Genomic DNA, 16,450 nt, shown 5'->3' with positions numbered 1-16,450 from the left:
CATGACATTAATCTTTTTATTTATTTTTACTTTTATGTAATTTGACTTAGTCAAAATGTTAAACATTACTTTATATCATATACATTCGGTAATAAACAATCACAATGATCAAATTCCTTGAGATGCAAACCATTTTTAGAGTGAAAATAGATTTGATCCGTTTAGATCCGAAGTTAAGATGGATCTAGATTGGTTTAATTCCCCCCTTTAAATTGGCTATATTTCATAAAAATACCACGAATTCTCAATACCACGGGCCATTTTTATTATTATTTTAAAATGTTTAGTTTACATTACATTAATATTTTTATTTATTAATGTTAAACATTACTTTATAACATATACCTTGGTAATAAACAATCACAATTATAATTCATTGCAATTGTGAAACAAAAGTGTTCTCAATACCATGGGTCATTTTTATTATACATTACTTAATTACATATACCTTTGGTAATAAAGAGCCACAATCATAATTCACTGCAATTGTGAAACAAAACTTTTCGTAGACTTATACTTTCACCAAGAATGTACAAAGCTCAATTGACGCCCTTTGGGATAGTTTAATCCCCCCAAAGGTAGTGGATATTTTTACGCTGATAAATGTGTATATTTTAGAATTGGAAGAGAATTTATAAATTAAACAATGAATATGCATTCAATCATCGTACTCTTTTTTAATCCTTATTGTCCACTTTTAAAATTGTGGAAAAATTAACAACCCCACTCTCACCTAGGTTCTCTTCCCACATTCATGCCAAGAACCCTCTGGCACATTAGGAAAAGGCCACGCTCAATTGGTGTAGTAATCTTGGTTAGAGTCATTTGAGATTTAAGAGTAGCGATTCAATTTCTAGGATATTTGGACTAGACACACTTAGGGTCAATGGCACATTGAGTATAAAATAATATGAGCTTTGATGAAATATATATCTGAAAACTTTGTGTTTGAAATTCGCTTCGAATGCTTTATTTCTAGAGTGAGTTTCAGTTTATAAAACTAAGGCGCAAATACCATGATCCAGGTGGATATTGGTGGCCACCTACCAAGTCCACCTGGACCCCCACCGTTGTTTCTCTCAGCATTTTCAGTTTCCTTAATTGTAGCACAACTTACTATTTTTAGCAGTTTTTCGGGTCCTGAACTTCTGGAACCGTTTTGAGGCCCTAAACGACATTTTTTGGGAAATCTGGGGGCAACATGGGTCCATGGACCGATGTTGCCTTTCCCAAAGTGGTAGTGCTCGGATAGATATTTCTAACGAGCTATTGTACGCGTCAAACGGAGATCGTATGCCAAAGTTACGACCCCAGGAAGTTGATGTACCAATTTACCCAAACGGGGCCCACAGTTTGGCGTTTCATCTCCTAGGGTTAGGTTTTGGAATGTTAAGGGTTTTACATTGTTTCTCAACAATAAATAGGCCTTCGAGCCTCATTGTAACACAGTTCAGAGGCATGTAGCCACCACATCTCTTCTCAGAGATAAGCTACCATCGCCCTAGCTAGTTTATTTCCATTTCTGGTTGTAAGCATATTTCAGTATTTTCCATTAATGAAATGAAGTATTATTTCCGGTGCATCTTTGTGTATATGGTTATCTCTGTAGTTTGTTGCGTTCCTATTTAAATCCGGATCAGTGGTATCAGAGCGGTCTGCTTTTTCTCTGTTTTTCTTTGCATGTCCCCAACAAGGTCGGGATATAAGGAGTTAGGGCTTGAACTGGTTGAACCTTTGCAAGACCAGTCTCGTAAATCCCGACGGCCTCCCATGGCGGATGAGAAGAAAGACGAGGGGGCAGGAGATCCCATCAAAATCTTGCTCGAAGAAGCTCTCGAGCGACAACAGAACGCGATGATGGACAGCTTTGCCCAGATCCTTCAGCGGCTACCCAGAAGCGACGCATCGGCTTCTAGCAGCTACTCTGGAAATGCCACACCCTTTAAGGTACAAGTCAATTTTGAAATCCCCATATTCGAGGGTCAGATAGACGCAGATGCCGTAGATAAATGGTTAAATCTGCTAGAGGGTTATTTTTCTGTTCATGAATTTTCGAGTCGGGAAAAGATTGTTTTCGCTCTTCTCAAAGCAGCCCCCCACGTCAAGGACTGGTGGGAAACCTACTGCGAGCAGAAGGATGAAAGTACTGGCTCACTATTTTCAGCCGCACCCACCTGGAATTTATTCCGGGATGCCATCAAGGAGCAGTACTACCCTGTCGGAAGCTATGAGGATGAATACATAAAGTGGACCACACTGCGGCAGGGAAGGGACCAAGACGTGCCGGAGTTCACCAATCTTTTTCATACCCTTCGCACAAAGTTGGGTATCAAGGATTCAGAGCAACATTTGATACTCAAATACCGTGGCTGCCTGCATAAGTACATCCAGGAAGAAATACAATTCTTGAACATCTCCTTGCTCGGCGCAGCATACCGATATGCCGTCAAGGTCGAGCAGAAGTTTAAACAAAAGAAGCGAGACTTTATATCTGCGAATCCAAAGCACGGGCAAGGTGCCCCTAAACCACAGAACAAAGGACAAAGCCAAGGCGGGACAGCCCAAGACAACCCGCCGAAGCTGCAAGCAAAGAACAGCATCGCGAAGCCGAAAAAGGACACTGGAAAATGGTGTGAGTTCCATAAGAGCTCCACTCACAACACAAGTGAGTGTCGGGCCAAGCAGTCACTGGTGGCTGAGCTAAAGGTTTCAGAATTAGATGCATGTTCCGACTCTGAGTCAGAACCCGATAAGGGGAATGAAAAAGGAAAGCAGATCATTGATGCGGATCCCAACGCCACTGTTGCTACCGCCAAGATCCAGAAAAATGAACCCGAAGATCCAGAGGAGGAGGAGCGTCTCTTCCACTCCCAGATGTGGGTAAAGGGCTCCCCGATACAGTTCATTGTTGATAGCGGGAGTCAAAAGAACCTCATTTCGACAGAGGTCGTGAAGCGGTTGGGCTTACCAACCACAGCACATCCACAACCATACACCATTGGGTGGCTTCACCAAGGACGAGATCTTCGCGTGAGCCAGCAGTGTCGCCTTCCATACAACATCAAGCCCTTCACGGATGAGGTATTATGTGACATTGCTCCCCTTGAAGTTTGTGATGTATTATTAGGACAACCATACTTGTGGAAGCGACATGCTGTGTATGAATCAAGGCCCCGTGCTGTTATTATTACATTGGGAAATAAGTTGTACAGGATACCAGAGGTAGCGCCACCTACCGCCATCTCTTTGATTACTGCAAAACAATGCAGTAAGATCATTTCCAAAACTAGGAAATTTGTTTTCCTGATGATACGCCCTCAAGGAAAGAAGAAGACGGTGGTCGCGGCCTCCAGACGGGGTCCCTCTGCACGACAACTACAGATGGACAAGGTTGTGGAGGAGTACGAGGACATCTTCACCTCCCCTGCAGGGGTTCCTCTGCACTGTCAGCTCAAGCACTCCATCGATCTGACCCCAGGTGCGCCGCTACCCAATGGACCAATTTATCGGCGCTCCATTCTGGAGAACAATGAAATCAAGAGGCAGATTCAGGAACTCCTGCAGAAAGGTCACATCCGTCCGAGTTCATCGCCTTGTGGGAGCCCGATCGTGTTGGTACAGAAGAAGGATGGGACGTGGAGACTCTGTATTGACTATCGCTGAACAAGATCACTGTCCATAATAGGTACCCAATCCCGCGGATCGATGACCTCCTGGACCAACTAAAGGGGGTGAAATATTTCGGCAAGATCGACCTGAAGTCAGGATATCACCAGGTACCAATCGAACCCTCTGATGTGTGGAAGACTGCCTTCAAATCCAAGGAGGGCCTTTTCGAATGGTTGGTTATGCCTTTCGGAATGACGAATGCTCCTGCAACCTTCATGAGGCTAATGGATGACATCTTGCGGCCATTCACCAACTCCTTTGTAGTAGTATACTTGGATGACATTCTGATCTTCAGCCAGAGTTGGGAAGAGCACCTCCACCACATCCGACAGGTTCTCCAAACACTGCGGCAACACAAGCTATGTGCCAATTTGGAGAAATGCACTTTTGGCATGACCCAGGTTCAGTATCTGGGATACATCATTGATGAACAGGGGGTGCATGTCGATCCAGCCAAGATCCAAGTCATTCGGGATTAGCCCTCTCCAACCACTCTAACAGAGCTCCGCAACTTTCTAGCTCTTGCCAACTTCTTCCGCAGGTTCGTGTTGGGGTTTTCTCATATTACTTGGCCCTTGAGTCAAGTCACCAAGGGAGGGGCGAAAGCAAAATTCTTTTGGTCTGAATCTCAACAGAAGGCATTCATGGAGTTGAAGGATCGCCTCTGCACGGCACCAGTGCTCGCGTTACCAGATTTACAACAACCATTTGAGGTCGAGACAGATGCCTCTGACTATGCTATTGGGGCAGTCCTTACTCAACATGGACAGCCAGTGGCATATCACAGTGAAACACTTTCAGACACAGTCCGGAAGTACCCCACTTATGATAAAGAGATGTATTCCATTGTACAGGCCTGCCGACAATGGAAGCATTACATTTTGGGGAAGGAAACGGTCATCCACACAGACCACCGACCCCTGCAGTTCATACAGACCCAAGGGAAATTGCAGAATGATCGCCATCAGAAGTGGTCTACATACCTGCAACAGTTCCACTTGAATATCAAGTATAAGAAGGGCAGCACCAATAATGTTGCAGATTGCCTCAGTCGACCACCGATCATGGCGTTAACCACCGTGCTCAACTCTTGTGGGCACGTGACTTCTGATTGGCCACTTCTCTACAAAAGCGACCCAGAATTCGGCCACACATACTAGACACTCTTGGAGGGTCGGCATGTTCCAGATTTTCACCTCCAGGATGCCCTGTTATGCCACCTGGGTCACCTTTGTGTTCCTTCAAGCGAGCGTGCCAAGATGATTTGGGAAGCACACTACAGTCGGGTTGCTGGGCATTTCGGGGTCGAGAAAACAGTGGCAGTACTGCAAAATTATTTCTATTGGCCGAATCTTCGACAGGATGTTGGGAAGTACATCAGATCATGTACTGCCTGTGCCATTGCCAAACCAACCATTAAGAAGCACGACCTCTATACCCCGTTGCCTACCCCTAGTCGACCTTGGGAATCCATCTCCATGGATTACATGTCAGGCCTTCCTTCCACTAAGCATGGAAATGACTGTGTTTTTGTGGTCGTCGACAGGTTCTCGAAGATGGCCATTATGGTGGCCTGCAAGAAGAATATCACAGCAGAAGCCACTGCTAAACTCTTCTTTGAACGAGTGTGGGTGCACTTTGGGATCCCACAGTCTATCATCTCAGATCGGGACAGTCGGTTTCTCAGCACATTTTGGTCCAGTCTCTGGTCAATGCTGGACACCAAACTCACGAAGTCCACAGCCTTCCATCCTCAAACTGATGGCCAAACATAGGTTGTCAATAGGATGATTGTGCACATTCTGCGCATGTATAACTCAAAGCATCCACGCACATGGGACGAGAGCCTCCCCTATGTTCAGCACAGCTACAATTGAGCTCTTCACAGCTCCACTGGCCATAGCCCTTTTCAGGTGGGTTTGGGATTCCAGCCACTATGCCCCATTGATGTGGCCATGCCACTTGCAGCTACTCACATAAATTCATCTCATGTCCAGTCCGAAACAGATAAGGCCACCAGCTTCATTGAGCGCATCCAACATATTCGCCAGCAGGTCCATGACATTCTTGAGAAATCAAATGCCAAGTACAAGCAGCGACATGATCAACATCAAGTGCCACACAAGTTTCAGGTGGGCGACAAATTCTGGTTGCATTTGCAAAAGGAACGCCTTACTGGAGCCTATCGGAAATTGAGACCACTCCGATATGGTCCTTACGCCATTACTAAGGCTATGGGGGACAATGCATTTGAGCTCAGCATTCCCCCATTCCTTGGCCTGCACCCAGTGTTCAATGTGGACCGCCTTCGGCCATACTTTCCACCATTGCTAGACACATCCGACATTGCAGAACAGCTCAAACCCACGGAATTAAATCCAAATTGCATGGAACAAGCTGCAACTGATCGGATCATGGACACACAGATCAAGAACACTCGCCAACAGAATATCCAACTGTATCGAGTTGTTAAAGCAGGCCAACTCCTTCAGCAGGGCAAGTGACTCACCAGGGAACAAGTTCAGCAAAAGTTTCCTCATCTCATGGAGGAGCTCAACGCAATGGGGACCATTGCTTCCTAAGAGGGGAGGAATGATCCAAGTGGATATTGGTGTCCACCTGCCAAGTCCACCTGGACCCCCACCATTGTTTCTCTCAGCATTTTCAGTTTCCTTAATTGTAGCACAACTTACTATTTTTAGCAGTTTTTCGGGTCCTGAACTTCTGGAGCCGTTTTGAGGCCCTAAACGACGTTTTTTGGGAAATCTGGGGGCAACATGGGTCTATGGATTGATGTTGCCCTTCCCGAAGTGGTAGTGCTCGGATAGATCTTTCTAACGAGCTATTGTACGCGTCAAACGGAGATCGTATGCCAAAGTTACGACCCCGGGAAGTTGATGTACCAATTTACCCAAACGGGGCCCACAGTTTGGAATTTCATCTCCTAGGGTTAGGTTTTGGAATGTTAAGGGTTTTCCATTGTTTCTCAACAATAAATAGGCCTTCGAGCCTCATTGTAACACAGTTCAGAGGCATGTAGACTCCACATCTCTTCTCAGAATTAAGCTACCAACGCCCTAGCTAGTTTATTTCCATTTCTGGTTGTAAGCATATTTCAGTATTTTCCATTAATGAAATGAAGTATTATTTCCGCTGCATCTTTGTGTATATGGTTATCTATGTAGTTTGTTGCGTTCCTGTTTAAATTTGGATCAGTGGTATCAGAGCAGTCTGCTTTTTCTCTGTTTTTCTTTACATGTCCCCAACAAGGTCGGGATATAAGGAGTTAGGGCTTGAACTGGTTGAACCTTTGCAAGACCAGTCTCGTAAATCCCGACGGCCTCCCATGGCGGATGAGAAGAAAGAAGAGGGGGCAGAAGATCCCATCAAAATCTTGCTCGAAGAAGCTCTCGAGCGACAACAGAACGCGATGATGGACAACTTTGCCCAGATCCTTCAGCGGCTACCCAGAAGCGACGCATCGGCTTCCAGCAGCTACTCTGGAAACGCCACACCCTTTAAGGTACAAGTCAATTTTGAAATCCCCATATTCGAGGGTCAGATAGACGCAGATGCCATAGATAAATGGTTAAATCTGCTAGAGGATTATTTTTCTGTTCATGAATTTTCGAGTCGGGAAAAGATTGTTTTCGCTCTTCTCAAAGCAGCCCCCACGTCAAGCACTGGTGGGAAACCTACTGCGAGCAGAAGGATGAAAGTACTGGCTCACTATTTTCAGCCGCACCCACCTAGAATTCATTTCGGGATGCCATCAAGGAGCAGTACTACCCTGTCGGAAGCTATGAGGATGAATACATAAAGTGGACCACGCTGCGGCAGGGAAGGGACCAAGACGTGCCGTAGTTCACCAATCTTTTTCATACCCTTCGCACAAAGTTGGGTATCAAGGATTCGGAGCAACATTTGATACTCAAATACCGTGGCTACCTGCACAAGTACATCCAGGAAGAAATACAATTCTTGAACATCTCCTTGCTCGGCGCAGCATACCGATATGCCGTCAAGGTCGAGCAGAAGTTTAAACAAAAGAAGCGAGACATTAGATCTGCGAATCCAAAGCAGGGGAAAGGTGCCCATAAACCACAGAACAAAGGACAAAGGCAAGGCGGGACAGCCCAATACAACCCGCCGAAGCTGCAAGCAAAGAACAGCATCGCGAAGCCGAAAAAGGACACTGGAAAATGGTGTGAGTTCCATAAGAGCTCCACTCACAACACAAGTGAGTGTCGGGCCAAGCAGTCACTGGTGGCTGAGCTAAAGGTTTCAGAATCAGATGCATGTTCCGACTCTGAGTCAGAACCCGATAAGGGGAATGAAAAAGGAAAGCAGATCATTGATGCGGATCCCAACGCCACTGTTGCTACCGCCAAGATCCAGAAAAATGAACCCGAAGATCCAGAGGAGGAGGAGCATCTCTTCCACTCCCAAATGTGGGTAAAGGGCTCCCCGATACAGTTCATTGTTGATAGCGGGAGTCAAAAGAACCTCATTTCGACAGAGGTCGTGAAGCGGTTGGGCTTACCGACCACAACACATCCACAACCATACACCATTGGGTGGCTTCACCAAGGACGAGATCTTCGCGTGAGCCAGCAGTGTCGCCTTCCATACAACATCAAGCCCTTCACGGATGAGGTATTATGTGACATTGCTCCCCTTGAAGTTTGTGATGTATTATTAGGACAACCATACTTGTGGAAGCGACATGCTGTGTATGAATCAAGGCTCCGTGCTGTTATTATTACATTGGGAAATAAGTTGTACAGGATACCAGAGGTAGCGCCACCTACCACCATCTCTTTGATTACTGCAAAACAATGCAGTAAGATCATTTCCAAAACCAGGAAATTTGTTTTCCTGATGATACGCCCTCAAGGAAAGAAGAAGACAGTGGTCGCGGCCTCCAGACGGGGTCCCTCTGCACGAAAACTACAGATGGACAAGGTTGTGGAGGAGTACGAGGACATCTTCACCTCTCCTGCAGGGGTTCCTCTGCACTGTCAGCTCAAGCACTCCATCGATCTGACCCCAGGTGCGCCGCTACCCAATGGACCAATTTATCGGCGCTCCGTTCTGGAGAACAATGAAATCAAGAGGCAGCTTCAGGATCTCCTGCAGAAAGGTCACATCTGTCCGAGTTCATCGCCTTGTGGGAGCCCGATCGTGTTGGTACAGAAGAAGGATGGGACGTGGATACTCTGTATTGACTATCGGGCACTGAACAAGATCATTGTCCGTAATAGGTACCTGATCCTCCGGATCGATGACCTCCGGGACCAACTAAAGGGGGCGAAATATTTCAGCAAGATCGACCTGAAGTCAGGATATCACCAGGTACCAATCGAACCCTCTGATGTGTGGAAGACTGCCTTCAAATCCAAGGAGGGCCTTTTCGAATGGTTGGTTATGCCTTTCGGAATGACGAATGCTCCCGCAACCTTCATGAGGCTAATGGATGACATCTTGCGGCCATTCACCAACTCCTTTGTAGTAGTATACTTGGATGACATTCTGATCTTCAGCCAGAGTTGGGAAGAGCACCTCCACCACATCCGACAGGTTCTCCAAACACTGCAGCAACACAAGCTATGTGCCAATTTGGAGAAATGCACTTTTGGCATGACCCAGGTTCAGTATCTGGGATACATCATTGATGAACAGGGGGTGCATGTCGATCCAACCAAGATCCAAGTCATTCGGGATTGGCCCTCTCCAACCACTCTAATAGAGCTCCGCAGCTTTCTAGCTCTTGCCAACTTCTACCGCAGGTTCGTGTTGGGGTTTTCTCATATTACTTGGCCCTTGAGTCAAGTCACCAAGGGAGGGGCGAAAGCAAAATTCTTTTGGTCTGAATCTCAACAGAAGGCATTCATGGAGTTGAAGGATCGCCTCTGCACGGCACCAGTGCTCGCGTTACCAGATTTACAACAACCATTTGAGGTCGAGACAGATGCCTCTGACTATGCTATTGGGGCAGTCCTTACTCAACATGGACAACCAGTGGCATATCACAGTGAAACACTTTCAGACACAGTCCGGAAGTACCCCACTTATGATAAAGAGATGTATTCCATTGTACAGGCCTGCCGACAATGGAAGCATTACATTTTGGGGAAGGAAACGGTCATCCACACAGACCACCGACCCCTGCAGTTCATACAGACCCAAGGGAAATTGCAGAATGATCGCCATCAGAAGTGGTCTACATACCTGCAACAGTTCCACTTGAATATCAAGTATAAGAAGGGTAGCACCAATAATGTTGCAGATTGCCTCAGTCGACCACCGATCATGGCGTTAACCACCGTGCTCAACTCTTGTGGGCACGAGACTTCTGATTGGCCACTTCTCTACAAAAGCGACCCAGAATTCGGCCACACATACCAGACACTCTTGGAGGGTCGGCATGTTCCAGATTTTCACCTCCAGGATGCCCTGTTATGCCACCTGGGTCACCTTTGTGTTCCTTCAAGCGAGCGTGCCAAGATGATTTGGGAAGCACACTACAGTCGGGCTGCTGGGCATTTCGGGGTCGAGAAAACAGTGGCAGTACTGCAAAATTATTTCTATTGGCCGAATCTTCGACAGGATGTTGGGAAGTACATCAGATCATGTACTGCCTGTGCCATTGCCAAACCAACCATTAAGAAGCACGACCTCTATACCTCGTTGCCTACCCCTAGTCGACCTTGGGAATCCATCTCCATGGATTACATGTCAGGCCTTCCTTCCACTAAGCATGGAAATGACTGTGTTTTTGTGGTCGTCGACAGGTTCTCGAAGATGGCCATTATGGTGGCCTGCAAGAAGAATATCACAGCAGAAGCCACTTCTAAACTCTTCTTTGAACGAGTGTGGGTGCACTTTGGGATCCCACAGTCTATCATCTCAGATCGGGACAGTCAGTTTCTCAGCACATTTTGGTCCAGTCTCTGGTCAATGCTAGACACCAAACTCACGAAGTCCACAGCCTTCCATCCTCAAACTGATGGCCAGACAGAGGTTGTCAATAGGATGATTGTGCACATTCTGCGCATGTATAACTCAAAGCATCCACGCACATGGGATGAGAGCCTCCCCTATGTTCAGCACAGCTACAATTGAGCTCTTCACAGCTCCACTGGCCATAGCCCTTTTCAGGTGGGTTTGGGATTCCAGCCACTATGCCCCATTGATGTGGCCATGCCACTTGCAGCTACTCACATAAATTCAGCTCATGTCTAGTCCGAAATAGATAAGGCCACCAGCTTCATTGAGCGCATCCAACATATTCGCCAGCAGGTCCATGAAATTCTTGAGAAATCAAATGCCAAGTACAAGCAGCGACATGATCAACATCGGGTGCCACACAAGTTTCAGGTGGGCGACAAAGTCTGGTCGCATTTGCAAAAGGAACGCCTTATTGGAGCCTATCGGAAATTGAGACCACTCCGATATGGTCCTTACACCATTACTAAGGCTATGGGAGACAATGCATTTGAGCTCAGCATTCCCCCATTCCTTGGCCTGCACCCAGTGTTCAATGTGGACCGCCTTCGGCCATACTTTCCACCATTGCTAGACACATCCGACATTGCAGAACAGCTCAAACCCACAGAATTAAATCCAGATTGCATGAAACAAGCTGCAACTGATCGGATCATGGACACACATATCAAGAACACTCGCCAACAGAATATCCAACTGTATCGAGTTGTTAAAGCAGGCCAACTCCTTCAGCAGGGCAAGTGGCTCACCAGGGAACAAGTTCAGCAAAAGTTTCCTCATCTCATGGAGGAGATCAACGCAATGGGGACCATTGCTTCCTAAGGGGGGAGGAATGATCCAGGTGGATATTGGTGGCCACCTGGACCCCCACCATTGTTTCTCTCAGCATTTTCAGTTTCCTTAATTGTAGCACAACTTACTATTTTTAGCAGTTTTTCGGGTCCTAAACTTCTGGAGCTGTTTTGAGGCCCTAAACGACGTTTTTTGGGAAATCTGGGGGCAACATGGGTCCATGGACCGATGTTGCCCTTCCCAAAGTGGTAATGCTCAGATAGATCTTTCTAACGAGCTATTGTACACGTCAAACGGAGATCGTATGCCAAAGTTACGACCCCGGGAAGTTGATGTACCAATTTACCCAAACGGGGCCCACAGTTTGGCGTTTCATCTCCTAGGGTTAGGTTTTGGAATTTTAAGGGTTTTCCATTGTTTCTCAAAAATAAATAGGCCTTCGAGCCTCATTGTAACACAGTTCAGAGGCATGTAGCCACCACATCTCTTCTCAGAGATAAGCTACCATCGCCCTAGCTAGTTTATTTCCATTTCTGGTTGTAAGCATATTTCAGTATTTTCCATTAATGAAATGAAGTATTATTTCCACTGCATCTTTGTGTATATGGTTATCTCTGTAGTTTGTTGCGTTCCTGTTTAATTCCGGATCAGAGTATTTGAGGCCCCAATTTATCCTCGTCTATTAAGCCCTCTATAAGACCCATATTAACCCAAAACCCTCTTATTAGTCCTTAGATATAAATATATTATATTTCTATTGATACATTGTTACATAGGCTAGAACCTTTCATGGTCTCATTTTATTATAATTGTACCCTTTGTCTCACATACACATATTGTACACACACACGCTAAGGAGACCTAGTCCTACTATCAACAAATATTGTATTCTGCATTGTATTCATTATGTTAGCACTCCGTAATTTCTTAAGGCTGTAAAAGATATCGCAAAGGTAACCACAAAACCACTTTTAAGTTTAGAAGCTAGCCCTTCTAAACTTAGAGAGGGATCTCGCTATCAGATTTAGCTTTATTTGCTTTGTAGGATTTTAGGCTCGATGTGGAAGTTTAGAGTTTGGTTTTCAAAATGGTTTGCTTGGAAATCCAGGAGCTTAGAGTGATCAATTTGCAGAAATATCAAGCTTGAGTGTAACATCGCAAGGTAGGCATGCTGTTGAATCTTTGTAGTTTATGAAATGGAGAAGGAGGAAAAGATTAAGAATCACTTTGAATATAGAGCATTGTTACCTGAATTCTATATTTAAACTTGAGTGGAAAACATTGATTATTGCTTTAAACCAAAACAGAGTGTGTTGAAACAAATTATGTACTTAATCTTCTTAAAAAACAATAAAGAAACGAAAGACATATGAAAACAGAGAAAAGATAAGATTACAATAAGAAGAACTTCACCACACAGCTATGACACATGAATCATGTAACAACTTTCTTTTATTAATGCAAATGGCCACTTGATCTCAGTAAATAACTTTACAATGAATGGTAGTCTTTCTGAGTACGAATCCCAACATCAATACTTCGAATTCTAAAGTATTTGTACAAATTCTATCTAAAAAATCTTGACATAAAATATCAATATTTATTACAAAATATCTCAAAGATTTTTTACAAAAATAGAGCAAAATTATAGCAGATATGAAATTGTTGTGGCTACTGGCACTGTTCCCAAGGGTGGCTGTTGATGATTGGGCCTGAAGAAGTGTTGTCTTGTTGTCTTGTTGTTGGAGGTGAAACTGTTTTACTCCACCAGTTCACATAATTTATCCCAACCCTCTACACTTGTGGTAGAAAACTTTATTAACTTCCTATAAGTCTCATCTACCTCAGTATACTTTTGAAAAGTAGGCTTGATGAGAAACATGTGCTTGATCTTGTGCTTGATGAACATGTCGAACTCTATAGCCTCTAGAAAAGCCTTCCCTATGATGCTTCCTTTAATGCCTGCAAAATTTGATTTATCTCAAGAAATAGTGTATAGCTTATGGTAGTAGTCCTTTAAACTGATCAGTTGGTCTCCATTTCCTATCAGTCCTGGTAGTCCTTTTAGATTAAGTGCATTAAAATTTCTATGAAATTTCTAGACACTAGACTCCATGTTGTGGCATTTGTTTTCTAATTGTAGCATCAGGTTCCTCTTAGTCATGATCCTTCTCACCTCTAAAAGTGTTTATATTCTATTTACGACTTCTAATTCTTCTAACTCCTCCTTGGTTTTTGAATTTAAGATCCTTATCAGTGTTGTAGCTTCTCCAGGATTCTGTCCCAAATCTGCCTTTACCTCTACAACTGCTTCTTTTGATTTCCTAATCAACTCTTGTTGTTCAAATATAATTTGAATTGAGGGCCATATTTTGTTGATGGCCTCATTAATCTCTATCCATATAGTCTCTTTTTCCTATGCCAAAGTCTGGGCCATGGCTGACTCACTTTCTTACTGTTCAATATTTAGAGTGGGCCTACAAGTTTTTTGCAACTCTATTACATAAGAATTGTCTATCTATATTTTCCGATCCCGCAGAGTTTTGAGCTGAGCCTTTAACTTTTCAATTTCTTGCCTTTGAATGGATAGGTCTTCCATGGCTTTAACTAACTCATTTGGAGAATCTATACGTTGTGTTGGTGTTGTGGTCAATGTAGATGCTCCTGTTGTTGTTGATACTAAAATAGGGACTGTTGTTAGAGGCACTATAGCTAGTTGTGATGACTGCTCCTTTTCCTTAAGCAGTTTTTCCATCTCCACTTCCATATCCTTAATCTGGCTGCTTTGTTCAATTATTATCTTGAACATGTTCTCTTTTTATTTTCTAGCTCCCCAACTTCTTTAGCTTGGGGATCCTCAGTGGAGGGAAGTTTGAGTTGTTTCCTTAATGATGCTATGTCTGCATTTTTCATCCTCACAATTTCCTCCACTACTTTTACATCTTTAGGTTCATACCCCAGTTTAATTACCAGGTCCTCCAATGATTTGATCCTGGTGTCCTTAGCCAAAGATGAAATATTTTCAAGCTTCAATTGTGACTGTATGTTGCTAAGTGAGGCTTGTAACTTGGAAGTTGTCATGGCAGTGTTGGTCAAGGTACAGTATAACATTTCTCCATTTTGTTTATGCAGGTCTATTTGGTCAATGGGGTGAATCTGCTCAGCATCAAAGGATAAAACAAATTTCTTGTAATCAACTAGTGTCTTCGGAAATGGAATGTGTGCTTGAAGGAAATGCAATTTTCATTTTCCCCTTTTTTGTATCAAAGGTTGAAAGAAGCATGTGCGTTGAAGAAGTTGTTTGCTTCCAGAATTGGGTGTATGTGGAGGCTTTGAGCTACTCATTCTTCTTCTTAAATTCTCTATATCTTGCAAAGATATTTGGTTCATCCTGGTCCTGAACCAATTCTGATGTTTGAGCTATATCTGGGGGATCTTGGGAAGTTGAGGAAGCTGGAGATACTGTGAAGATATCTTCTCTTCTTATAGAAGAATGATGGCCTGTCAGGACTATGGTGGCCTGCCCCTAATCCTTATGTTGAAAAATTGGTTGAGAACTAGTCTTGTGCTTCTTTTTATATATCATAAATTCTTTAACTCTAATCTCCGTCACTGAAGGGGAAATCTCCTCCCTTGGTATCTTATATTTTTTCTCTTGAGGTACTGGAGTCTGTGAGGTTGTTGTAGATATGACCTATTCTTCTACCTCCTGTAGTGTGTTCTCCTCCCATTGACTTTGATTCATGAACTTCTCTATCTCTGGTCTTGGAGTGTGAGTGTAGGGAGTGGTTTTTTGTTCCACTCTCAGCTTGGAGATGATTCCAAAAGGGTCATATGACTAGGTAAAGCTCAATTTGAAGTTCATTTGTTTAAGGAGTGAATCTGCCTCTTTACCTGCTGCCCTGGTGTTACAAATAAACGGTCCCACCTATGCCTTGATCTTGAATTGGGACTTCTTCTTTGCTGCAACAAAATGTAAATCATCCATATGTACCATCCGCCTGATATATTTCAATGAGATTATTATCATGGGAACAAACGTAGGAAGCAGGTAGGGTGGCAACTGGCACCCATAAACTTTTATTTCTGTATAATTTTGGTATAAATACCAATCCCTTGTTTTAGTCTACTCACTAAGATGCAAAACTATTTGTATTTCTGGTCCTATCCTAGGCTGTACATCACTGTTTAGTAAGTTGACAACTATATGTAGGAATTGATCAACATAATAAGAGAAGGTGTACTCGGTGGAATTTTTCCTCAATAGGGAGGTCCAAAGGATTACTAACTGTGGATTACTCTGATCATCTAATTTCTACAAAGGGAATCAAAACCTCTCTGCTTGATGGTAAAGAAATAAATACACCAACTATGAAGAATACTTAAAAGTCCCCTCAGTAGAGAACTTGAGGAGTTGCTCATGAATTAAATTTGCAATGAATTCATTGTAATTGAAAATAGGGGTTTTTTCACTAGTTGTAAAGACTGATAGGAAACCAACAATGGCCTGATCAACCCACTGAGCCTGGTATGAAAAACTAACTAAGCATCTTCTGAAACTCAATTTCAAACATTTTGATCTTGATGATGCAAATTTATTTGTCAAGAAAGTTGGAAAAACAGTTGTATATCTTGTGGTATATGTAGATGATCTTTTGATGACAGGGAACAATGAAAGCTACATTGCATCCATAAAGAAGGAATTGGGGAAAAGTTTTGAAATGACTGATTTGGGCTATGTTCATTACTATCTTGGCATTGAAGTAACCCAACATCCAAAGTCCATATTTCTTTCTCAAAAGAAATACATTGGAGATCTGTTGAATAGGTTTGGCATGACAGAGTGCAATCCTCTTACTACTCCAATGAAACAAAACTTAAAGCTCACATCTATTGAAGGAAAAGAATTTGAGGATGCAACAAAGTATAGACATCTTGTAGGAAGTCTCAACTACCTAACTACTACCAGACCAGACATTTT

The sequence above is a fragment of the Pinus tabuliformis genome, chromosome 9, assembly GCF_031772625.1.
Source record: "Pinus tabuliformis cultivar Carrire ecotype Pingquan chromosome 9, CPIR1, whole genome shotgun sequence".
Classification (NCBI taxonomy): Eukaryota; Viridiplantae; Streptophyta; class Pinopsida; order Pinales; family Pinaceae; genus Pinus; species Pinus tabuliformis.
This window is presented reverse-complemented; position numbering follows the sequence as displayed.